This window comes from Bacillus rossius, chromosome 1, assembly GCF_032445375.1.
Source record: "Bacillus rossius redtenbacheri isolate Brsri chromosome 1, Brsri_v3, whole genome shotgun sequence".
Taxonomy (NCBI): Eukaryota; Metazoa; Arthropoda; class Insecta; order Phasmatodea; family Bacillidae; genus Bacillus; species Bacillus rossius.
Genome location: NC_086330.1, coordinates 107,666,626 through 107,692,214, shown reverse-complemented (window position 1 = coordinate 107,692,214; position 25,589 = coordinate 107,666,626). Strand labels below are relative to the sequence as shown.

Below are 25,589 nucleotides of genomic sequence, written 5' to 3'. Positions count from 1 at the left end.
ATTGTTATATTTATTTAACAAACTATATTGGCTTTAACTTCGAGCGTCCTTCGGTCTTCAAAAAGTCACCAACATTCTTTCGATCGTTTCCAGCCCGTTCAAAAACGTCCATATGGCGCATTCCTATTGGCCCGTACGAATCGTAAGATTTAAGCTTTAAGTCCAAAACAATTACACACAATTACAACAATAACCGAAATATTAAATGTTTTTCAAAATAAAACTTAATCAAGGAAAAATACGTGTTATTAAATGTTGTAATAAAAAAATAAGTTTTTAAATGTATTGTTGCAAACGACTCGGTCCACAGTCATAGAGAGCATTCAGATTGATAGATGTATTCTGTTTATAATCAAATAATATTGACACTCGATACTGTTTTGTAATGATTCACAATGTTAAATTAAATGTTTGCAAACGTAAATATAAACAAACAATCTGGGCCTATGTTTCGGCACAGAATAGCCGTTCCCAGTTGGTTTTCAAAACCGCGCCACTGTGCATCACGTGTTTGCGTTTTCACAAGCCACTGACCAATAAAAGTTCTTTGCGCGTTGTTACAATTAGAATCGTTGCCTCCTTTTTTTTTTCTCTCTCTTTTTTTTTTTTTTTTTTATTTGCGGTAAGAAAGCGCGCCAGCCTTCGCCAGACTGTATGTTTTTTATCACTCGCGGTGAGATTGTTCGTAGCACTAGACCTGCGTTCGGGTCTTCCGCGTTTTCCCGCATATTTTTCTTCCGTTATAGTTGGAAGGTCTAGACGTTCTAGAAGTTCTGGTTGTTTCAGCAACAAGAGGATGGGACATAATTGCAAATCACTGGCACTCAGGTGAGTTGAACGACGAAAGGGAAACAATGTAGCCCTGACTGGAATGGGCTGCACTCTACAACAATAGGGGTGCTGTGCAGGACTCGGCGCATCACCGACCGGACGGCGGCGAGACTGGAGGGCTGCATTCCCGTGGATCACCAGGTGGCGGTTTTCAGCTGACCACAACCTACTGCTAGCAGAGGGGACGCCAGCGGTGGATGGCGGCATCGTGCCGTCGCACGAACCACTCTGCTCGGCATCGCGCTGTTCCCGGACAGCGCCTAAGAGGTGTGCTGGGCTGCTAGGCGGAGGGCAACACCACTCCACTGCAGTGTTCCGGCCCACGGACAGCAGGTTGCAGTCCAACTTGGTGGTTGGCGGCTGCGACTCACCATACGGGATGAGGATGTGGTAGTCGGCGGCAGTCTCACACAATCACTTACACTCTCGTCAATCTAATCACTCTTAATTCTTAGCTTTCGCACCCGGAAACTGTGGGAGTTCCAGCTTATATTCTAAATAAGTTCGCTGTGTGCCATTTGCCATCGCTAAATTGCAATCTAGCCTGCTACTCTCTTCTTTGCTTGATGTGGGATGACCTTTTAAGCTAACTAACTGCCTTTTGCATTGACAAATATTCTTAAGTTTTACAATTATTAAAATATTATTATTATTTTTTTTAACTTTATACATGTTTGTATTTCAACAATGTTTCTTACAACTTAAAATCAGTAGTTGTATTTTTCATATATCAATATTAAAAATAGCATATATTGTTCATTAAAACAATATAAACAATTAGTTAAATATTCATAATGATAACTTACAATCATATATACATACATATGTATATATTACAATGCACCTATTATTCATATACTTGTTTAATTATGACTTTTAACATGCTAACTTGTTGAGTATTGAAAATACTATTACATATCAACAATATAATATTTACAAATTTATTTACATGTACCTTTTCTTACAGTCTATGGAAGAGCAATACATACTTATTTTGCTGCTCTCTTTTACATTTTTTTTTCATGTTTATTTTCTGAGCCTCTTCCTTGCTCCAGACGAGACGATTTTTTTATTCCTTTCTTATCGTCTCCTTTTCACGGCCACGCGACAGCTGTTGCGCGCAGGCGACAGGAGAAAAAAAAACTTGTCGTTTCTATTTACATTTCTGGAGTATACATTTCATACTGTATGCTTCATCTTCCTTTCACTTTACAGCTGATTAAAACGACGATTCATAACTCCGCCGTTCCGCTTCGGAATCGTGCGTTGTCTTCAAGTAAATTTCAATTTGCAGTTACGCCCTCGGTGGTTTGAAGGCCACTTCTCATAGCAATCTGCTATTATGGTGTTGTAGAATTTCTTGATATAAGGAGTAGATGGCTACTTGCAATTGGCGTTGCAGCATAATACCATCGCGACACAAGTGCTTGTCTTGTCACACATATGTTTCAGCTTTCCAGAGAAATCCACATCCTCCAACGATCGCTTTTACACGTAGATAGTTATCACAAACATCTGTGTGCGTGTGCTACACGTAGATAAATATTCACAAACATCAGTGGTGTTAAAAATTGCACTTACTGTGCTGGATTTTACAAAACACAGGTATGTCTTCTCCATCTATTACTAACCATTTCATGTCTCTAGCAGTGCTTCTTAACCAAGTGTGCTTGATTTTGTTTACACTTACAGGCTTCAGCGCATAACACATTAGGCATTCTCGCAGGAAATCGCAGGTCAAACAGTTTTACCAATAGGATATGTGTGGGGGTATTCCTTGTAGGCTCGAGGACGAATCAGCTGTTAGCACATTTAGTGTTAGACAAATAGCAAGGATACATAGAGCGTGTAGGTTCATTGCTGGGTACTTCCGACTAGTTTCGCTTCGGTCTCTGACACTACATATCAAACACTCGGTTTGACAAAACATATGCAGTAATAGCTCTCTGGCTACATGTCCAATGACACTGCATTTTTCCCATATTCCGACGGTAGTGGAATTCAGCTTCACTCAACCGCAGAAAAAAAATCGACTGGTATTTACCTTCAGTCGACTCACACATAGTGTCAGGCACACTTCTGCGCGACTCCTCGGTGCATCGTACTCCAAACATGAGACAAAAATATTAATTAAATTAAATTTCTTCAAGCTGACTACACTCTTCTATAGCCTTCGTAGGGATACTCTTAAACTTCCTGGCGATATTAAAACTGACCAGCGACTGGTTCCTTGTACTCGCGTAGCTGCGTAATGTTATACCTGCCGATAGCTTGATTAGTTGTTCTGTCTGCCAGAGTATAGCAGTTTTCATTTACTACTTCGGTAACGATGTAGGGCCCTGTGTATAGTAAACACAGCTTCTTCGTTATGAATTCCCACTTTCTACTTATCGGTGCGGTCTTCTTCAGCACTAGATCGTTGACCTTGAAACATTTGCGTTTTGATGCGGGCTTCTTTCTCTGTCTAATCGCTGCTTCGGACACTAGTTTTGCATGTACCAGCTGTCTCACTTCTTCGCATGTAGGTAGTTGTCCTCTTCTGGTAACTCGTCGTATCTGGGTAAATAGTTAGGATTGATAGTCACCGTTCGATCCCGGCAGAGGATTTCTTTGGGGGTAAAACCTGTTGAGCTATGTACAGTGTTATTTAGAACACATTCCACATAAGGCAGTCTGTCGCGCCAGGACTGCTGTGCCTGGTGACAGTACATTCGGAGCAAATTCCCTAGAGATTTCATTTGCCTCTCTACTGGATTGCTCTGAGGGTGTCGGGTAGAGATAGTGGTGGGAGTGGTGCCTAGTTTGCGGACACCTTGCTGCCACACATCACTCATGAACTGAGTGGCTCGGTCGGACAAAACTACTTTAGGTTTTCCAATCTCTTCTGTGTACTGTTTCAGTTTATTCAGCACTGTCTTAGCAGTTGCATTTACGATTGGATATAATCGTGTGTACTTGGAAAACATCGAGGATGACAAAAACATGTCTGACCCCTCCCTTCGACACAGGCAGTGGCCCAAATAAATCCAATGACACCAGCTGTAGTGGCCACTCTGGTATGATTGGTTGCAGCTGTCCATTTAGGTTCTCTTGTGCATGTTTTGCCTTTTGGCACAGATCACAGGATGACGAAACTTGCGTAACATTCCGAGGCATGTTGGGCCAATACAGTTGTCGGCTGATAGCTTCATACAGCTTACGTCCTCCAACATGCCCTAGGGCTAGGTGTATTTCCCATATTAACTGAATTCTCAGTTTGGCTGGCAACACTGGTTTCCAGTTGTCATCGTATATACTGCGTTTGCGAGAGTGTGCAAACAAAGTACTATTACCAGACACACAAAAATGCTGGTGAATCCTATGTTCTCTAGGCTTCTCAGTCAGCTGTTTACAAATGCCTTGGCAGTATTCACCTTCACTCTGTTTTACATGCAGGTCTTTCAGTAGGTGTTTCAGCTTAGGATTCTGCTGGATAACAGCTGCAGCAGCAGGAGCCACAAGAAATTCTCTTGTTTTGTTCCTGGCAGTTGCACTGGTTACATCAATTTCTTCCAGTCGACTGAGGCAGTCGGCTGCTGTATTTTCTGTTCCCTTGATGTGTAGGATTTCCAGGTCGTATTCTTGTAGTAGCAGATACCATCTTGTCAGACGACTGCCGAAAAGATTTCCGGCTTTGAGGCATGTCAAGGCCTGATGGTCTGTGAGCTGTTTTATTCGCTCACCAAGTAGCAAGTCTCGAAACTTCTGCAGAGCCCACACTATTGCAAGAGCCTCTCGCTCTGTTACAGTGTAATTCTTTTCGGCTGCATTAAGTGTGCGGCTTGCCATGGCTACAGTTTTCTCAGTGTCTTCCTTATCACACTGTGCCAACCTGCAGCCTAGTGCAGATTCTGATGCATCAGTATACAGGTGAAATTCTTTGCCTTGTATGGGATGATATATCACATGTTCAGTCAGAAATAGCTGTTTCAAATTTTCAAAGGCTGTGGTGTGTTCTTCGCACCAATTCCAAACTTTATTCTTCTTGAGAAGTTCAAACAGAGGTATGGCAGTTCTTGCTACTTTATCTGAGTAGTTGCGGTAGAAGCCTACTACGCCCAGAAATGCTCGCAACTGACGCACATTTCTAGGTGTAGCAAAATCCTGAATTACTTGCAGTTTGTCAGGTGCTGTTTTGATTCCTTCTGGAGTGAGGATGTATTTTTCTTGCCCCCTGGAGTGCTGCTAGATGAGCTTGTGCTGCAGGCATTCACTGGAGCTGTAGGGACTTGTTGGTGATGTGGCGGTCGGTTGTCTACTTGTCTGTTGCTGCGCTGCATCTCAGACGATCTTCTGTACCTTTTGGAATCATACTCGTCGTCAGAGTGATTCCTGCGCCGGTTGAAAGTAGACTCCCTGGTAGGCCATTTTTCCGGTGACAGTGATCGGCGTCGGTCGCTGCGCCTATCTTCGTCTCGGTGCGTGCGGCTCTCCTCATTATCACTTTGATATTTCTTATTGGACCACCAGGTTTTCTGCCTGTACGGTGTCGCATTCTTAGGTTGCCAGTTGCTGTTGTACTGGAAACTTCTCTTGTACGGTCGCTTCTGGCGTGGAGGCTCTTCCTCTCTTGTCCACTGCATCATGTTTACAGCAGCTGGTCGGTTGTCATTCTGCTTGCTCTCTCGTGACTGCCAGTAGTTGTGCACCGGCTGGTGCTTCTGGTAAGACGAGCTTTTACCAGGTTCCTCCTGTCTGGATTGCGAGCGGTTGAGCTTCTGTAGCTTATCCAAGAGCAGGAGCTGCTCGCGGAAGTCGGTGACATCCCGATAGGTGCGGCCGCTCAGTTGGAGTTGGTAGGCTAGGGGTAACTGCATGGTCACTGTAGCGATGAACTCCTCATCTGTCATGGCTAGGTCCAGATAGCGTGTTCTCTCAAACATGTTTGACACATGGGCTTCCAGTGTCACACTACGCTTTGGGTCATAGCATTCCGTATGCAGTTGGGCGCGGAGATTCCCCTGAATCCTAAGATTCCAATATTGCTGCAGGAATTGCTCACGAAACTGGCTGTAGGAGCTGGTGGAGTTGCTCTTCATCTCCCACCAGTAAAAAGCATGGCTCTTCAGTGCTGTGCTGAGACACCTCAAATTTTCTTGGTCGGTCAGGCTGAATGTTCTGGCATATTCCTCGAATTTGTTCAGAAATCTCACAGGATTTTCTGTCGCTTTGCCAGAGAAGGATGGCATTGCCTCCGACCAATGGCGTGCTGGATGGTGCATCAAGGCCGCAGGATCCAAGCTTGCCATACTAACTGGTGCATCCGGAGTCTGCCGGGTAGCTACAGGTGTGCCTGGTGCTACTTCCTGTCTTCTGGGCTCCTCGATGGGACTGTTGTTGTTGGTCGCTGGATTGGTGTTGTGGGCAGATCCCAGCTCTTGCAGTTGCCGTTCCAGCATCTGCACCTGGGTCTCCATTCTCTGTTGGTGGCATTCTACCCGTTGGTAGAGAACAGATGCATTGGCCTCTGCTGCCCTTGCTGCAGCTTGCTCGACCTCACTGCCGATGGCATCGAACCTGCTGTGCAGAGTAGCAGTCGTCTCTTCCACATGTTCAAGTCGGGCAGACAATCTCAAGGCTTCAGCCTTTAATACTGCACGACCATTCGCACACCGTTCCTGGAGTTCCTGTCGTTCCTGGGCTGCAGTTTCCAACAAGGCAGTAGTGCGAGACTCCAACCCGTTGACATTAGTCTGCACTTGGGTGACATGATCTGATAACCTTTCCAGTGTGACTTGTTGTTCCTGGAACTGGGTCTCTAATCTGTCTTCCAGAGTACTGAAGTCAGATCTCAGGCTTGTGTGTAGAGTGTCCAATTTGGCATCCATGCTGGTCTGTACAGTGTCAAATTTAGCATCCATGCTGGTCTGTACAGTGTCAAATTTGGCCACAATGTTGGCTTGTATGGTGTTCATGTTCAATGTTAGGTTCAGCATCATTTGATCCAATCGACTTAAAATATCTGGTTGTGTGTACTGGCTTATGGTGGTGTTGTGTACAGCAGCACACTGAGGAACTGGTACTGCAGCATCTGTTGCTATACTGTCCAAGGGTATGCTGACAGACACTGGTGTAGGTAGGCTACTTGAATCAAGGATGGGGAGAACAGCTGATTGTGACAAGTTGCTATAAGAGGGTGCTTGTGTAGGAGCCATGGGCCGCTCCAGCCCTTCACCTGCCCTTGTCGGAGATGTGCTTAGGTAATCCATTACTCCCTCAGGTGAACACCTGCCTCCTGATGACGCAGTCAATGTGTCACTATCTGTGCTCCTCGATTCTCTTTCATTATCCTCCTCAACATTGGATTCTGCCCTATTTCGCAGACTGTAGGTAGACGTAGTTGGTCGTGACATGTTGTATAAATATAGGTATCAAAAACAAAAAAACACTTTAAAACAAACAACAAACAATCTCGTCTTACACTCGATGGCCCCACAGTATGGTCGCCACTCTCTACTTTTACCTTGTTATTGGACTATATCATTTTATTATTACTTTCAAATGAGGTATTGGTGACAATAAATTTTAAACCACATAAAAACATGGGACAATAATGGCAGTAGACAAATAAAAAACACACTATGTAGTTATGTTGTTTGGAAAACTGCAAATATTTTTAATAACCTTATCCCTCACTGTTAGACAAATATCCCACATAAATAAATTCAACTCTAGTACAAATACAGGCAGTTTGGATTTCAGAATAAAAAACTTTGGCAGTGATAGATTAGCTTAACAGATCATCCTTAAATTCGTAATTTCCGGAGGTATGTAGGGCACACACATAAACCAAAAGTTTAATTTTCCTGATAGATTTTATGTCACCAAATATTTTCACCACTTGAAAGTTTTATTTTAACTCATTAGTCTATTTATAATGCGCCGGCTAGTTAGTTCAGGGTGAGCAGATAACTTTTAAAACAAGACACCTGGGGTTAGACGAGATAATGAAGTTTGTAATAAATAAAAAAAAATATGTTTATAAAAATTATGTCACGAATTTCTATTAAGTTCCTTAAGGTTATTTGTCTATAGGGTAATAAAAATCAGATGTGTGTTTTGGGTAGCGGTGACAATTAGGGAAATTAACAAGCGCCACAATGGCGTAACTTACGGTATCGGCGACAATCGCAATTTCTATCCACAATAATTAAATAAATTATACATATTTCCCTAAAACATTTTCTACACACGTAGCTTTGCACATCTACTCGTGTCATAAATACACACAATCCTATTTACTTTCAATTGTTATATTTATTTAACAAACTATATTGGCTTTAACTTCGAGCGTCCTTCGGTCTTCAAAAAGTCACCAACATTCTTTCGATCGTTGCCAGCCCGTTCAAAAACGTCCATATGGCGCATTCCTATTGGCCCGTACGAATCGTAAGATTTAAGCTTTAAGTCCAAAACAATTACACACAATTACAACAATAACCGAAATATTAAATGTTTTTCAAAATAAAACTTAATCAAGGAAAAATACGTGTTATTAAATGTTGTAATAAAAAAAATAAGTTTTTAAATGTATTGTTGCAAACGACTCGGTCCACAGTCATAGAGAGCATTCACATTGATAGATGTATTCTGTTTATAATCAAATAATATTGACACTCGATACTGTTTTGTAATGATTCACAATGTTAAATTAAATGTTTGCAAACGTAAATATAAACAAACAATCTGGGCCTATGTTTCGGCACACCAGCTATAGCAGCTACAGCGCGCCTCCACCTCAGATTGCAGTGTGCATTTACTCTCTCTTTCCAATGCACGCTGACCTTTTATCTGTGAGCTCTGTTGCCAGATGTATCCAAAGAGCATAAAAATTACTTAACGTAACACAATATTTGTCATAAATTTACAAGTCTGCAGAGAGATTTTAAAACACTTGTAGCAGTATAAAGTGTTTCACAAGAGACAATACTAAGTTTGAATCCCCCCCCCCCCCCCTTTTTAAAAAAAAAACTTTTGCGACACAGCGTGGTTTCAACGTATCTGCATGTTAAAGAGGTCGAGCGTACTGACTGAGTTATATAGTATTTGGTACCTCTCACACTGATACAGAAATTAAAACAATGCGTAACCCATGGAGGTAAGAAGTAAGGGACTTGGTGTGTACAGTGTTTGCCATCATAACATTTGAAGTTAGAATGAGAAGAGCCCTCCCGCCCCACCCTACCTCCTTTACTGGAAAGCAAAATATTTTTTTTTGTTATAATGAAGATCACCTTAATTTCTTGCATGTGTATTTGTTTTTGTGTTTGTTTAACAATACTCACTTTATAATTGTTTTTTTTTTACGATTCTTCATAGGGAGTGTTTTTCAAGCTATTAAAAACTTCTAGCATACTAATTAGCATTTATACAGCTTCATATTGTTTTGTTACCCAATAGCTAACAAGTGAATTCAACTTCAGAAAAGATACCCCCTCCATTAACTGATATCTCCACTGCGTAACCATATTAAAAATAAATTATGTATTACTTAGCTAGATTTTAATCCTCACATGCCTAGTAAAATTGATTTTATACTTTCCTTTGGCATGCATATGGTGTCCCAACCTCTTATGCATGTTCTGTAAAAATTACAAATTTGTTTTTTATCATGTTAACGAGCCAAAAGGTCCGTGACACCCAAGTGGAAAAATAGACACATTTGCCACCATGATTGAGATCCTTATTAAGAGGTCCAAGCAATGTATATCAAACAATTATAAATTTATCATATTTTGTAAATGTAAAATCAACAGAATATGTTACACTCAAAGTTTTTTGAATTTGTTATTTATACATTTTGCTAACTATAAAAAATTACTGAAGTCAGAAATATGTTGGAAGAAAAATTTGTCACATTCAAAATGGATGCCTTACATTTATTGGTGTATTTTGTATTCCTATGTTGTTACACGTGTTAGGGGCAGCGCTGGAAACGCGACAGCGCGACGGGCGAGAAGGGATGGACGCGACGCGAATAAAATTATAATTCAACCAATCATTTTTGACAAATCTGTGAGGCCAGTCTGACAAATTTCGCGAGCGCGACAGAGTTCCCGATCAGAAAGGTTTACTATTTCCATAGCGTAATGGACGTGACGATACTGCAATCAGAATCACAATTCTGTTTTCTAAAGATGGTTAAACTGGTGAATTGGGTAATGTTGTGGAATGTGTATCTATAAAGCTGGTGAACAATTGATAAAACAACAATAACATTAGGTCGTGCGCACAAGATTTTCCCGCCATGTTTTCGAACCTACTGATTCACAATAGCGCATGGGATGGCCGTGTGCATGGGAGACAGGTTGGGGGCGCGTCGTTTAGCCTAAAATCGTTTTGCCTAATCGTGTTTCCCATCCTTCGTTTTGCCTAAAATTTGGTTTGCCTAAAGTCATTTTGCCTAAAGTCATTTTGCCTAAAGTCATTTTGCCTATAGTCGTTTTGCCTAAAGTCGTTTTGCCTTAAGTCATTTTGCCTAAAGTTAGTTTGCCTAAAGTCGTATTGCCTAAAACAATTTTGCCTAAAATCGTTTTGCCTAAAGTCGGTTTGCCTAAAAGTCATTTTGCCTAAAGTCATTTTGCCTAAAATCGTTGTGCCTAAAGTCGTTTTGCCTAAAATTATAATCTCATGCTTAAGTTCACCTACAGTCGTTTTGCCTAAAATCGTACTGCCTAAAATTCGTTTTGCCCTAAAGTCGTTTTGCCTAATGTCATTTCGCCTAAAGTTGTTTTGCCTAAAGTTTCAGCACTTCGCTTTCTTTAACAGACAGTTAACTTGCCGAGCAGTCGTTTTGCCTAAAATCGTTTTGCCTAAAGTCATTTTGCCTAAAAGTATTTTAGTATATTCTTGCTCCATATAGTGTGTGTAAATACATTCCAGCCACTTGTAACTCTATTTGTGGATTCTGGAACTACTACCGAAACATTGTGAGAGGTTTGACATTCTGCCACAAGAGTGGAGGGTGTTCAGTATCGCCTGCATCTTTCAAGGAGGAAGGGTAGTTCGTTTTCGAGACAACAGGTAGTGTGTCGCTCATCAAGTATCGCCTGCATCTTTCAAGGAAGATGGGTAGTTCGTTTCCGAGACAAATAGATTGTGTGTCGCTCACCATTACTATATATCGTCTTTTAAGGTTGCTTCCTTATTAAATATTTGAGCGCAGTTGTCCCATTTACGCCATGCATTCAATGCTACGGAACGCATCACGCCTATACTAATTACTCGCAAACAAGATCTGTAACAGTGGGGTATTATTACGCGATAAAAGACAAATGATAAATCTACTAATTTCATGTTGTACATTTTGACTGCGAATCAAGTAAACTGCGTAACCAGGCTCTGAATATGCGCTTTTTCGCCATTTTCACAAAAAAATTGTCTATGTAAATATATTATACGGAAAATGTAAAACAACACAATTTTCACTTTTCGTGGAATAAAATCGTATTACCAAAACATTTTTTTACGGGGACTTACGAATACCTACGCTTAACTAGGGAAGGCCCTTACGTATAAAGTATTACTGTTTTTGAAGGAATATTATACACTCCTGCGCTATTATTTATAACTTAGGATAGATACTACGACAGTTTAAATATACTAAAACTGTTAATATTTTTGGAGTCCTAGAAGTATATTTCGTGGTTTAATGTTTCCAGAGCAAAAATTTAAATTGAATTTCCTGTATGACTTATTTATATATCATTTCTATAGCTGAGTAATATGAAATAAATACTTTGAAATCAAAGGAAAGAAAGCGATAGGGTAAGTGAACGAAACGGAAACTTGTTAAATAAAACATGTTCGGCAACTTAACATATCATGGAATTATTATTATTATTATTTTTATTCCACAAGGAGTTGTCTGTGGTAATGTTGTTGCCTTTGTATCGCTGTGACGACTTTACGTTGAACTTCCCCTTCTCAAGATACTGCAAGCCTATTACATTTTGTTTTAGTAATTTTAATGAACATAATCTGAAGACGAGTTTATAAATAACACAAACGTATACAATAAAGTTTACTTCTGCTATGTATGTTTGCTATAATCAATAAATTTGTATTGCGTTAGCAACTTGACTTCACCTAAGCCACTGAAAAAACCTGATAGCCTATATGTTTAAGAAACGGAATAGCCCTTATTAGCCTACTTTACTCTAAGAAAAGTAGTATAAACTAATATATCGTCTTTAGTCACGCCGGATATCTGTATGTATATTTATATTAAAAATATTTGTAAAATTATGATAATCGCCAGAAAATACGCCTACTTTTAACCAAATGCTATGCAGATCAAAAACGGGGCGCTATGTTTTTTTACGTTAGGAAAGTGAGTGAAACCACCGCTACTAGCACTACCTCTTGAATGCTGGATGCAATATAATTCGAAATAAACTTTGTTATAGCACTTTAGAAATTTTTAATCGCGTTTTTCAGGTACTTTTGATAATTTTAGTACACATTTTCTGAATTCAACTCTCGACTTTTCAATGTAAACGAATACGGCGAAACCCCTAACTTCATCCACATCCCGCTGGGATCGCTGGTCAAAGTAGTTTCCGCTACTCTTGCCGAATTTCCGGTATTGCTCTGTATTGTATTTGGTTTACCTCATTGAAACGTATGATTTTATGATATGTAGTTTTTTCATGATTTATGACGTAATTTCACATGATTTTTTATTTTTAATTTAGTCGGAAATTTTTTTACGTCTGTAATTTGTTTACTCTATGCGATTTAAGTATGCCTGGGTTCCAGGTACTAAGCAATTTAAAGTAACGATGATGTTGTACTTTAACAAAATTTTTTTATTAAATAATTTATTCCATGCAATCCCTGTTTTCACACCTTTACAATGATAGCGTAGTACGCCACCTTGGTTGTAATATGGAGCGAAATAAGTAGGCCGCGTAGCGCGACGCCTGAAGCATTTTATTGTGAAATTTAAGTCATTTGAGTACCTACTAGGAATGCGTATCGTCCCAGAACAGTTTTGAGAGATGTGAAGCTACATTGTGTAGTAAAATAAAGTAGTTTTGAAATGGTAATCTATAAATTTTTATTAAGAGAATAGATGTGGTTAACCACTTTTAATTATTGTAGTTAGCTTTGCTTAAGCCAGCCTGCCTAAAGAGAATCTACGGTCATTTTTTTAAAGAGAATTTAAATTCGGTTTATATCATATTCATAATTGAGATTATTTTCCAATTAATGAGAGGTTGTATTTGTTTTGCTATGATATTGACTATCCTACCAAGTCACAAAAGCTCTGATAGTGATGAGAAGAATTAATTGCTTTAACCTAGCCCCAGAACAATGTTATAGTCGACTTTATTTTGATTTAAATACCTGATATGTGTATATTACTTCTATAATTACGCCACAGAGATTTTTAATTCGGTTAATTGCTATAATACCTGTAAACCTGTGCTATTCGTTTTCTCTCCGATTTATTAAAAAAAAAAACATTGTAATAAATTAATTGCCATTATATTTCATTTATTATTACTGTAAATCGGAGATTTGGTCTTTTCCCTTTAGTATAGCCGTGCGAAGACGGGTCGGTCAGCTAGTAATATAAAGTTGGAGGTGTTTCGAGTACTATGGCACTGGTTCCCATTTTAAGAAGTCAATGTGTTTATTGAGTAGGTAAAACTAAACGAAAGACAAAAATTTTACCGTATGTTAATAAAAGTACATATATAGTTATTTAAATATGATAAACAACCACTGAACTTCTTTCAACAGAGCCATACGCCAGCGACCGTATGTTACTGCGACGCCATTCAGATTTCACTATAAATTCATTTTGAACTTTTGAGGCTAAGTTACAATGGAAACTACGTGGTTTTAGTTTTTTTAATCTTCGACACATTTGTGACTCTGAGTTCTAATATATTTACTTATATTGTATAAAACACTACATATTATAACTTGGACAGTGAAAAAATATGTTGTGATTATTATTTTCCTGTTTATATACTATCGCTGTTACATCTCTTTACATTTTGGTTTTATTTAGCAAAAAATATATTAGAACTCCGAGTCACAAAAGTGTCAAACAAGTAATGGTATTTTCAATCCATCACCTCTTATAAGGACCTCGCCAAAATACATAACATTATCTTCTTACTATACTATATGGACCTTTGAAAAATGCGGAACTGTCATATAGGGGATGCACACTTTTAGATATTACCGAGCACCTATTTTTAATTCTGCATGGCAACGCTTAAAATTAACATTAAATTACGAAGCAATTATTCTTAAGTTATTTACAGGTAGACTTACCAAATCCTTAGGTACTTCATGTTGCACATATGTATTTCCACAAAGCACCCTTCTTACAAAAATTGAAGACACTAATATTAACGTAAGAATATTGTTTTGTTATTTTCAATATTATCTCCAACATGTCCAAAGTAATACCATCACCGTTGTCCGCATCACTATTTTATTACATGCTCTACTTAGTTTAAATACTAACAAGTGAAATGTTTAATATAAGGTTTGTTATTTTGAAAATAAAAGTGTCTTTCTTAAATCAAAACGTAAATGTCGAATACCATATAACTAATTGCATGCCTGATTTGACGCGAATCGATTACGTAATGTTAAAAACTAGAAACCTACCCCGGTTTCACACGGGTAGCAGATCACATATGCCTACATAAACGGACGTTACGATCCTGATGCGGAAAGGAATATGCATGCCAAATTTCAATTCAATCGGACGTATAGTTTTAGAGATCTCGTGATGAGTCAGTGGTATTTCGCTTATATTTATAGATTATGGCATAGTCTTAATTTTTGAGACGAATAATGATTACAAAACAAGATGAAAATAATGCATTTGTGTCACATTAAAGGTGGTTTAACGTAGATAAATAAACGAAACATTATAGTTGGCAGAAAAGTTTAATATAATTGCCTCATATTCTGAAAACTTATAGTGTTGTATTTTTTTGCATTACTTGACTACCAAATTTGTCACAAGTGGGCTGTGGAGTTCACATGTTATGAAGTAAAAGTTTTATATTTTTGGTTTCAGTATCTTAGAAGCTAGTGAATTAATAAATTTACGTAAATAACAATTTCGTTCTAGCACAGTGGACTGGTTGTTAAAATGTGTCAAACATTTAATGAGATTTGATATTAGCTACATCATTTAAAATAGTTCAATTTTGAAAAAAAATAGAGTGCATTATCTTCTTGTTTCTCATAAAGTTATCCCTTCTGTATTATATTTATTTGAAAACTAAATTTGCTGCGAGTATCGCGTATAGCTCCCAAGAAATTAAGTAGGTTAAAATTTGTGTAATGGTTCCTGCGATATTATATATGCAGCAACCAAAACGCTGAATAAACAAATATGTATTACTGAAAATGTTTCTAATAACCATATTTTGGAGCCAAACACTTAGTTTGGACAGGTATCCGGATTTTTCCCATTGGACAACACAAGTTAGTCATTCTAAATAGCTACCTATCCGGATTTCAGTAATGGGGCAACTAACGCCTTTAAAAATTCTGAACTATGCCTAACCGGAATAAGTTCCCTATACGGATATTTACATCAGTACAATAAAATGCAGACGCCAGGAAAGGACAGCTATCCGATTTGTAAAGTTCACTAATTTAGAGTTTCATGACTCGGTGCCAAATTAAAATAGCCAAGTAGGACACTTATCTCGATGTTAACTTACACGCCACAGTTTTAAAGAAATTATTCGCTTTGCTCACATATTGTATTAAGTGTATTTGCAGATTGTGCCATGTATAAAAAAAAGGCGAAGTTTTGGTTAACCGTAAGCGGTAGATTACTAATCCCCTCGGTTTTATTAAAGTTGGTTTATAACGCCCCCGAAGTTTTCGTGTTTTGCATTTCCTCGTTCCATGATGCATCCGGAAACTTTGAGATATATCTTCCAATGTCGACGTTACTAGCAATAAACTTGTGCTTAAATTCCATTTTCAAGATTTTTTAAAATATATTTGGCTTTTACGTGGGCTAATAGTTGTGAATTTTATGTTTACCTACTTTTTAAAAATGAATCGTCACCTGAAGTTCGTCCTTGTGGTTTGTCCTAGTGGTTCGTGTTTTAAAAACAAAATATATTTATTTAAACAGACTCGTGGTTTTTAGAATGACTCGATGTCACAGTGCGGGTTAATGTATCTGGGTACCGTAAAGACCCTGCTACAATTGACTTGTCCAATGCCATGTCCGTTGGACACAACTCACCTATTGGTCCTCGAAGCCCTGTGGCGTCATATTTCTTGTCCCTTCGTCCCTTGTCCCTTCGTGATCAAGCAGTTGGCGAACTTTTATAATTTTGTCCCTTATTGAGTTTTCCCATGCAAGAAAAATACGTTTGAAAACATGTAAAAATTGTAAACAAACATAAATTATTTAAAATTAAAAAAAACGTAAAATGTCTACAGAGGATCACAAACCGCGCGGGAAAAATAGTAGTATACAAACAATAAAAACAAAGTGAATTTTGTGAATTGACCATTATGTACCGAAATTGGAAATAGGTCACGTAATTACTCTGCCATTGAAATGTCAGTTTACCGAGCTACCTTTCAAACAGAATAAGCTTGGCAATATTCACATCATCAATATTTTTAAATTGATTTTGTGGCCTCTAAAAGATCTACTAGTATTATAATTTTTTTTAAGGGATTTGTGGTCTCCAACTTTTGCAAATGGCCACAACACATCAGACAAATGAAGAAGGAAATATTAAAATGTCGCTCAAAACTACTGCACTCTTGTGTTGGTATTTGAAATGTTTACAATTTGACAACTCGGGACATAACTTTTGTGGCAACCTTTTTTCGTGAGAGGATGATACAAAGAGACCAAGACACATGGCAATTGTAGCAGGGCCTTATTAAAAATAGGCGAAAATTCCAATACTGCATTTATCTGACTGAAATTTAAGAGCAGCGGCTATTTTCCGCGATATTATTTTGGTTTTATTATTATTGGTTATTATTTTGGACCATTTGCACAAAATTAATTTCTTCCGTTTAATTTTTTTGGATTCAAGGGTTCAAGTTGTTTCCGTTGTCTCATTAGAATAATGCCCCCTCTACACTTAGCCCGAACGTTCGCGAACGTTCGCGAACGTTCGCGAGCGCCAAGTGTGGAGGGCTGGTTGGCATGTGAAGGCTTGTGTTCGTGTTAGTTCGTGGGCGCTCGCCTCGGTGACGTTTTTTTTTTGAACAAGTCAAAGGAAGTTGGGCCAACGTCCGTAATGTGTGTATCTACACTTGGCCTGCAAGCAGTAACCCAAGAACATTCATCGAAGTTATCTTGGTGTTTATATTTTCTTGGTAAACAAAACAGAGTAAACTATAGCTGCCTGCAGTGTACCATAACTACATAAATACTCTTTATAGCAGACACTTTCAGTTCGTTTGTGACTGATTCATCTAGTTCGCTTCGGAATTGGGAATCGCGTTTGCAGGCCAAGTGTGGATTCATGGTTCATTGGCATCTGAAAAAATTCGTCTTTGTTCGCATTCGTGTTGGAATTCGAGTTAGCCTGCCAAGTGTAGAGGTAGCATAACATATGCCCGTGTACTTCTGCCTCCTCCTTTTTTTCCCACCGCTTTTTCGACACTCCTTTTAGGCCAGCGGCTGTCCTAAGCGCTTGGGTAAATAAAAAAAATCTAGAAAATCATAAAAAGTGTAAATAAATTAAATGAGCTTAAATCTAGCACCAAATTTTGTTCTTGATAACGTATGTGGAATTTTACTCGTCTGCCTCCACTATAACCACAGTTGCTCTTCAGCAATCTCAGTTACCAAGACCTGTAATCCCATTTACTACCTTGTCCATTCCTCTCTGTACTATGGTGATGACATTCATGCTATTCACTTTAGCAATATATAGAGATGGAAAATTTGTGCTTACAGATACACCAGTTAAGTAATGGGTAGAGACTGGAAAATTTAGCAAGTTCAGTTACAGGTCGGCTACACTTTACCTTACTATGTTAAATGAATGCTCTGCAAGTTTTAAGCTGTTGTTGCTCAACTGCATTTACGTTTTTACATAATCACTCAAAATGTGATTTTATCTAATTGTCTGTTGCGGTATTTGGCATTTATTAATATATCTACACAGCGTGCGAAAGAACTGAGATACGCCACTACATTTGCAAACTCAACATGATTGTACATGCGTTGAGAGTATAGATTGCCCTAAAACTAATATATGATATTTCGCGTACCTATTTATAGGCTGTTATTATTAGTTAATTTCTCATATTCACAGAAATAAGCTATATAGCTGGCCTCAGGTATATCAATTGTAAAATATGTAATATACATTCAATATACAAGTAATTTTAATCATTGGTAGTATTTTATATAAGGCAAAATAGAACCATGAAGAATCCTATCGTTTAATGAACTTATAAAACATGTATTTTTCAATGCGTATTCAGCCTTCCAGATTTTAACGAATAAGTTTCTAGTAGGCTACGTACGAATATAAAATAACGTAATTTCCAACTAGGCATGTATAATTATGAATATAAAAATTTACCAAAAAACAAAACACATACCATAGAAAATCCAGTGTATAATAATTATCATTTAAAACATTATTATTTTCAGAATACGTATTTCTAAGCACTATAGTAAAATTAAATTAACAAAGGCTGTTATTTTTCGCGAAAAAATACATTTCTTATTCATGATTGATAGAATTACAATTTTGACCGTGTGAAAAGTCTGAAAGCGAATCACGAAAGTTCAGTGCAAAAGTTACCGATTTCTGATTGGGCCAGAGAAAAAATTAAATTTTCGTGAGCGATAGCAACCATTAGCTAGAAAGACACTGCTGGTATGTGCGTATAGAATTGAAATATACAGTAAGCTCAAACTGTTTCAGAAAATAATCACGGGATACATAAATAAGTTGACTATACACCACAAACATACTATACACCTTAACACACATATAATTCACTTAATCAGTCTCGTAACATATTTAAATTATGGCATGCAGTATGATCGTAGTAACAAGCCTATTATGTTTTATTTCTCATTATATTTATTAATCCTAACAGAATAAATGTAATTAGTAAAACTATCAGCTTTTAGATTGTAAGATACTTCGGGGTTATTTTACATTACGATAAATCCCATGTGGTATCGCAAAGTAAAATAATGAGGCCAGCCGGCCTGCTATATATACTTATATATATATATATATATATATATATATACAGTGTTGTTAAGTAACGAATTACAAGTAATCGGATTACTTGAAACGATTACTTTTCAAGTAATTTATACTTGTAACGAATTACATTTCAAAAATGTAATTCGTACTTGTAATCGGAATACATAACATTAATTGTAATCGATATATTAAGGTAATTGATACTTTATATTTACTTGCCGTTACTTTTATTCTCGGAACGTATAATGAATACATAAGAACAAGAAGATGTTACACTTTTGTATTAGTAAAGTTTATAATTTTACTCTTGTAGTGCTACGATCTTATGCACAACATGTATGATCAAAAATGAAGAGCCATAATGACTTGCAGTTCGGAAATCTTCGGAAATTCTTGCAGGGAACCGAAACTACGTAAGTTGTAGGCTTCCCGTCTCAACATTAACCTATCCTAAAATCTGCATTTTAAAAATTTAACACATCGCTGCCGTCAAGTGCTCCCGTTGAGCGTCTTTTTAGTGTTGGTAAAGATGTTTTTTGCCATCAAGAGAGGGAATCTATCTGATCGAGAACTTTAAAATGCAATTGTTTTGTAAGGTCAATTCCACTACTTGGATGAAGTCTTTTAATGACTTGATGTAAGTTTTTGGACATACGCCATTGCTAAGAACTTTTTCTGTTGAAGAAAAACTAATAAATAAAATAAATAAATAAAAATACTCAAAAAAAGACAAAAAACACACAAAACTAAGCAAACAATTGCTGTTGTCAACAAGGATATGAACAGTTGTTGACAACAGCAATTGTTTGCTTAGTTTTGTGTGTTTTTTGTCTTTTTTTGAGTATTTTTATTTATTTATTTTATTTATTAGTTTTTCTTCAACAGAAAAAGTTCTTAGCAATGGCGTATGTCCAAAAACTTACATCAAGTCATGCACTCCCATTGCACAAATCTTTTAAAGATAAGTCTTTTAATGTTATTCAAGCAAGTTTGTCCTCAAATATTATTCATTTAATTTAAGATAATAAATTTAATAATTACATGAAATAATTTTTTTTAACAAAACATATATGTATGTATGTTTATTAATGTAACAAAGTGTAAAAAATTGAATCGTAGGTCATTTTTAAAATGGTAGCGGAAAGTAATTGTAATTGTAATTTTACTGATTATTTCTATGTAAAGTAATTTTTACTTGTAATTAGTTACATTATCACCACAGTAATTGTAATTGAGCCCAATTACTTTTTCTGAGTACTTTTAACAACACTGTATATATACTTATATATATATACACTTTTTTATTCTTCAAGTGCAAAATTTATTTAACTAAGTTAGGAAAACACATTAACCACAAATTTCTTGCCGTTCGGGTTTATAACAGTGATATTTTCTAAAACAAGAACAATGTAGTCCGCGGTTTCAGTGCCTGTATACAGCTGTTCACATTAACGTTTTAGTGCAAGAAGTACTCAATTATGAAAATTAATGAATTTATGTTTAAAATAGGGTTTTAAATTAACTTCCGTTAATTTCTACTCACTTAAGTAATTCATGTCCAGGGAAACTTTATACTATACAATTTTATTATTAATAAAAATGGTGTTTGTTTGTTTATAATGTCGTGCTATTTTGTACGATGCTGTCTGCAATTTCCATGGATTGCCGAATCTCTTTTGCGATAACAGTTTTTACTAGCACATTCTATTAAATAAATATGCATCATGTGCTACAGCAAAATCATGGATATATATGAAAATTAAAATAAAATGTATACTTTCAAACAAAGCTCACATGTCTTAAAATAAAATTAGTTCTGTGAATCTAATATATTAAACTGAACTAGTATTATAAACAATTATTACTTATAAACATTATAATATAATCAATTTACATTTTACGTATATTCACAAAATTGCTTTTCTTTGAACTTATACGCAGCCTTGTGACCCGAAATTAAACCAGCATACTCATTGTTTTAAATGTGACTTGTAGCACCACCTGTTTTCGTTAAACTGAACTAAATGATTCTTTACTTGTGCTAAACATGTTGTTACGAGATATACTACTAGTCACGCCATCTATGCGCCAAATGTGAACGAAGTATTATTCTGAATATTTTAGAGATTACATTTATGTATCCAAATGTCGTTTTGCCTAAAGTCGTTTTGCCTAAAGTCGTTTTGCCTAAACTCGCAGAGCACCACTCCACATTCTCAGGCAGTGATAAAACCTTACAGTCATTTTGCCTAAATTCGTTCTGCCTTAAGTCGTTTTGCCTAAAATTTTAGGCATCTGTTTAGCTTGCCTACAGTCATTTTGCCTAAAGTCATTTCGCCTAAAAGTCGTTTTGCCTAAAGTCGTTTTGCCTAAAGTCGTTGTGCCTAAAGTCGTTTTGCCTAAAATTATAATCACCTGCTTAAGTTCCCTTAAAGTCGTTTTGCCTAAAATCGTAATGCCTAAAATTCGTTTTGCCTAAAGTCATTTTGCCTAAAGTCATTTGGCCTAAAGTTAGTTTGCCTAAAGTCGTTTTTCCTAAAGTCGTTTTGCCTAAAAGTCATTTTGCCTAAAGTCATTTCGCCTAAAGTCGTTTGGCCTAAAGTCATTTTGCCTAAAGAACATTTTAGGCTAAATGACTTTAGGCAAAACGACGTGTACTCGACAGGTTGTGCGCGTAGAAAGGAAATAATTATATTTTGTTTCTGTTACGGACGCATGGTGCAAGAATCAATGAGAGTGGAGTGAGAAGCTATTTTGGCAACAAATTGTCGAGATATTACAATACTCAGGCGTAATTCCTGCTTTACAAATTAATTAATGCTATTACTTATGAGTAGAGCCAAGATTATATGGTTTTATGCGAAATCGCGAATTTTCACGCGAAATTCATCCCAAACCGCGAAAAATGCGAAATGTTTTCTAACCACAAATAAACACCTCAATATTGATTTAAATCGTTTACTACCGACTATTGGTTGATTGACAAAAATTCCGTATCTGTAGAAGAAATGGTCGTCATCCAACTGCAGTGTGGTGGTTATTTAATGCGTTAATTATTCATCTTAAAAAATTACAAGATATCACAAAAATTGACGATTTCACGAACAAAAAACAGATCGTTATCGGAGTTAGGTTAGGGTTTTTAAACGCATCTAGCCACTAGAGATCACGCAATTATAACAACCGGCGATCGTAAACAAGTTAACAAACACAACAACGTGAAAAATCTCAGCGCCTTGTTTGCTGTATCCTTTGAAAAATACACGTGAACAAAAACTGCATTCATTAAATAAATACGTATGAAAATAAAAGCGAACCTTGATATTTAATGATCACTTGATATTTAATGAAATTTCACTGTAACGCAATTTTGTGTGCTTGTTGAATAAGCAGTTTACCGTGAAGCAACGCCGTGAAGCCTTCATTTTAATTTCACACTTCACAGGCGAGAGAGCCGAAATCGTAACATACTCGAAGTTTTCCGATCGCTAATGAAAAAGCACCATATTGCAAGGATTTATTTATTTTACGGTCATTAAATATTTTAAATAACGCTTACCTACCCAACCCTCCCGGAAAATAAATAAAAACATTTATTTCACTGACCTGACATAACCTAACCTTTTACTTCGGGTTGAGTATATGGTTCTCTCGCCTGTAAAAAGTAGGCTTCCCGCGGTTTATTTTTTCGCTACAACTTCAATAAATACTAGTTTTTGGTACCTCCGGGATTTGTTTACAAATGACGTGCATAAATGAAAGCTAAATTTCTTAATCATGCCGAAAAATAAAGCTACTACGGCATCACGTGCTGACGAGTTTAAGAATGAGGGATTATATGTCAGTGACGGAAAAATACTTTTCTGTAAATATTGTAATTGCCGTTTGGAGCATGAACGTAAGGACACGGTAAACAAGCACATAATTAGCGACAAACATGTAAAAGGTAAACGATCCCCATGCACTTTGAAACGACAGCTTTCTATCCCAGAAGCAGGAGTGGCGCAAATATGCGCAAAAAAACAAAAGGAAGATTTTGTTCTCGAAACTGTTGAAGCCTTTGTAGCTGCAGGTATTCCTCTTGAGAAACTTGACAACAGCAAGCTGACTGCATGGATGCAGAAGAATGTAAGGGGTGCTGGTGATCTTCCAACAGCGGATTGGATGAGGAAAAAGTACATTCCCCTACTTAGAGAGAAAAAAGAAGTGGAAATCAAGCAGCAGCTCTTGGGGCAAGATGTGGTCATACTCGCAGATGAAACCACTGACAAGAGTAATAATTGTGTTTTCAACATCTTGTTTAAAATTCTGAAACCAGGTGCTGAACAAGATGTTATCTTAGGGGCTTCTTGTGTCCTTGATGCAGCAAATGCTGTTTGTTGTTCTCGGGCAGTGATTGATGTATGCTCCAAATATGAAGTCAAGGAAGAAAACATAATTGCGTATGTTACAGATAGTGCCAGGTACATGACAAAATCTGCTGGCACCCTTGAAGGTCTATTTGGTGACCACATGTACCACATACAATGTTGGGCCCATAAAGTAAACATTGTTGGGCAGATCTGGCAAAACAACTTGGAAGAACTGAACCTCTTCGTTTGTAAGGTAAAGATGGCCTTTCTTAACACCAGAAAGAGGAGGCATGCATACCTTCAATTTCTTCTCCAGAAACATGGAGAAAACAAGGCTCTGGTCAAGTTATTCCCCATGCCAGTTGTTACACGTTGGAACACATGGTTTGAATCTGTAGCATACCTCGCACTCCATCTGCACGACATTGTGGAATTCTTTGAGCAGCTTAGCGAAGATAACTCTGGTGTTAAATATATCAAGGGACTCCAGAAGGAAGAGTTACAATGTCTTGAGGCCACTCTTACATTTGTGGCTCAAAACTGTAACACCTTTGTAGAGCTAATTAATTTTCTTGAAGGAACAAAGTATCCTACTGCTCATCAGTTGTGCACAAAATTGAGTAAACTTCAAACTACTCTTGATGTCTTGGCTAAGGGAATATTTCCTGAAAATGTTGAAGACATTTTGGCTGAAATGAAAACTGTCAACTCTGCAGCCCTTAAAGAGCAGTTCAAGAACACAGCTAAACTCAGTCTTATAAAACTGATTGATCTGGTGAACACTGATCCATCTCGTCAACTATTTCTGGGAATCAGCGCTCTAATGAATCCTCAAAATGTAGAAAACATTCGTGTGGAGGAAAAAGAATTCCAGAAACATATTGGGAACCTACCTTTCCTTTGCAAGGTGCAGAAGACCTCTGTAGCGACAGGCTACATAACACTCCAAAACCTGGTTTCCCAAGAGCAGAAGAAACCGCATGTAAACTACATAGACATGGTGGACATACTATGCAAAATGAAAGCGGATTATCCTGAATTTGCAGCTGCTGCTTTAAAGTTAATATGTATACCTGCAACGAATGTGGACTCAGAGAGATCTTTTTCTAAGTATTCTGTAGTTGTAAGTGACAGAAGAAGATCTCTAAAACCAGAGAATGCTGAACTGCTGACAATGGTGGCTTTTTCCTTAGCTTAATTATATTGCATTTATAGAACAAAAGTTTAACTGTAGTTTCTATTTTAATTAATTTAGACTCTCTCCTGAACTCAGGAACAGTACTTACCTGCATAAGAATACTGAATATTTTAGTTGTTAATTTTTTATGTACTCTCAACATAGTATTGTTTAATGTGCATATTTTAAGTCTCTAACCACGAATTATTGAAGCATTTGATCAAGGCAGCTCTGCTAGGTGTGTACATGTTATTACATGTGTTTTAATTTTTTATGACGATAAAGACGAAATCCATAATTCTTAATGACGAAAAGTCCTTTTTCATAACACCATAAAATCTTGGCTCTACTTATGAGTCACTAGCAAAAATTGAAAATAGAAACATTTCGTAGTTAGAATAATGAACTGAAATTTTTATGTAACCTATAACCCATATTTATTAATATGTTTAAAACTTGTGCTGACAAATTGCTGGTCAGATGTCACGGGGTAATCATTTGATAGTTAAAATAGTTACTTACTAACACCGCCAACAGATGTCAGATACATCGTGAAATTTCATTGGCTGAAATCAACAGTAAGATTTCAATTGTGAACCCAATTCCGCACAAGTCGTGTGCACAGTCGTGCGCATGGCCTGCTGTGCGCTCGCTTATGTATTTGATATTATTGTGACCCCAGGCTGAAGGCACCGGCAGAAGAGGGTCCTGACGAGGGTGGGGAGGAAACCCAGGGAGCGGGAGGGGAGACTGCCGGACAAGGATGAGAGAGCTCGCCAGTGGACAGTGAATTGAGTCTTTCCGTGTGACCGTGCGTGCAGAGGTGCGTAAGTAAATCTTATAGCAAAATGATGTTGTTTACCCATTTTACAGCCCTACATTATGATAATATATTGTTAGTAATAATATTATCATTCGTGTTTTTTTAAAGAGGTTTGGTTCACTAAATTTAGTTGTGATACCTCTGAAATCTGTACACGC

The 25,589-nt window shown here is 37.3% G+C and overlaps 1 protein-coding gene across 1 annotated transcript in view; it reads right to left on the bottom strand.

Moving 5' to 3' along the window:
- The window catches only part of LOC134541627 (tryptophan 5-hydroxylase 1), a 115,274-nt gene that overhangs the window by 13,590 nt on the left and 76,095 nt on the right, over positions 1-25,589 (bottom strand). The gene's annotated exons all lie outside the window — the stretch shown is intronic.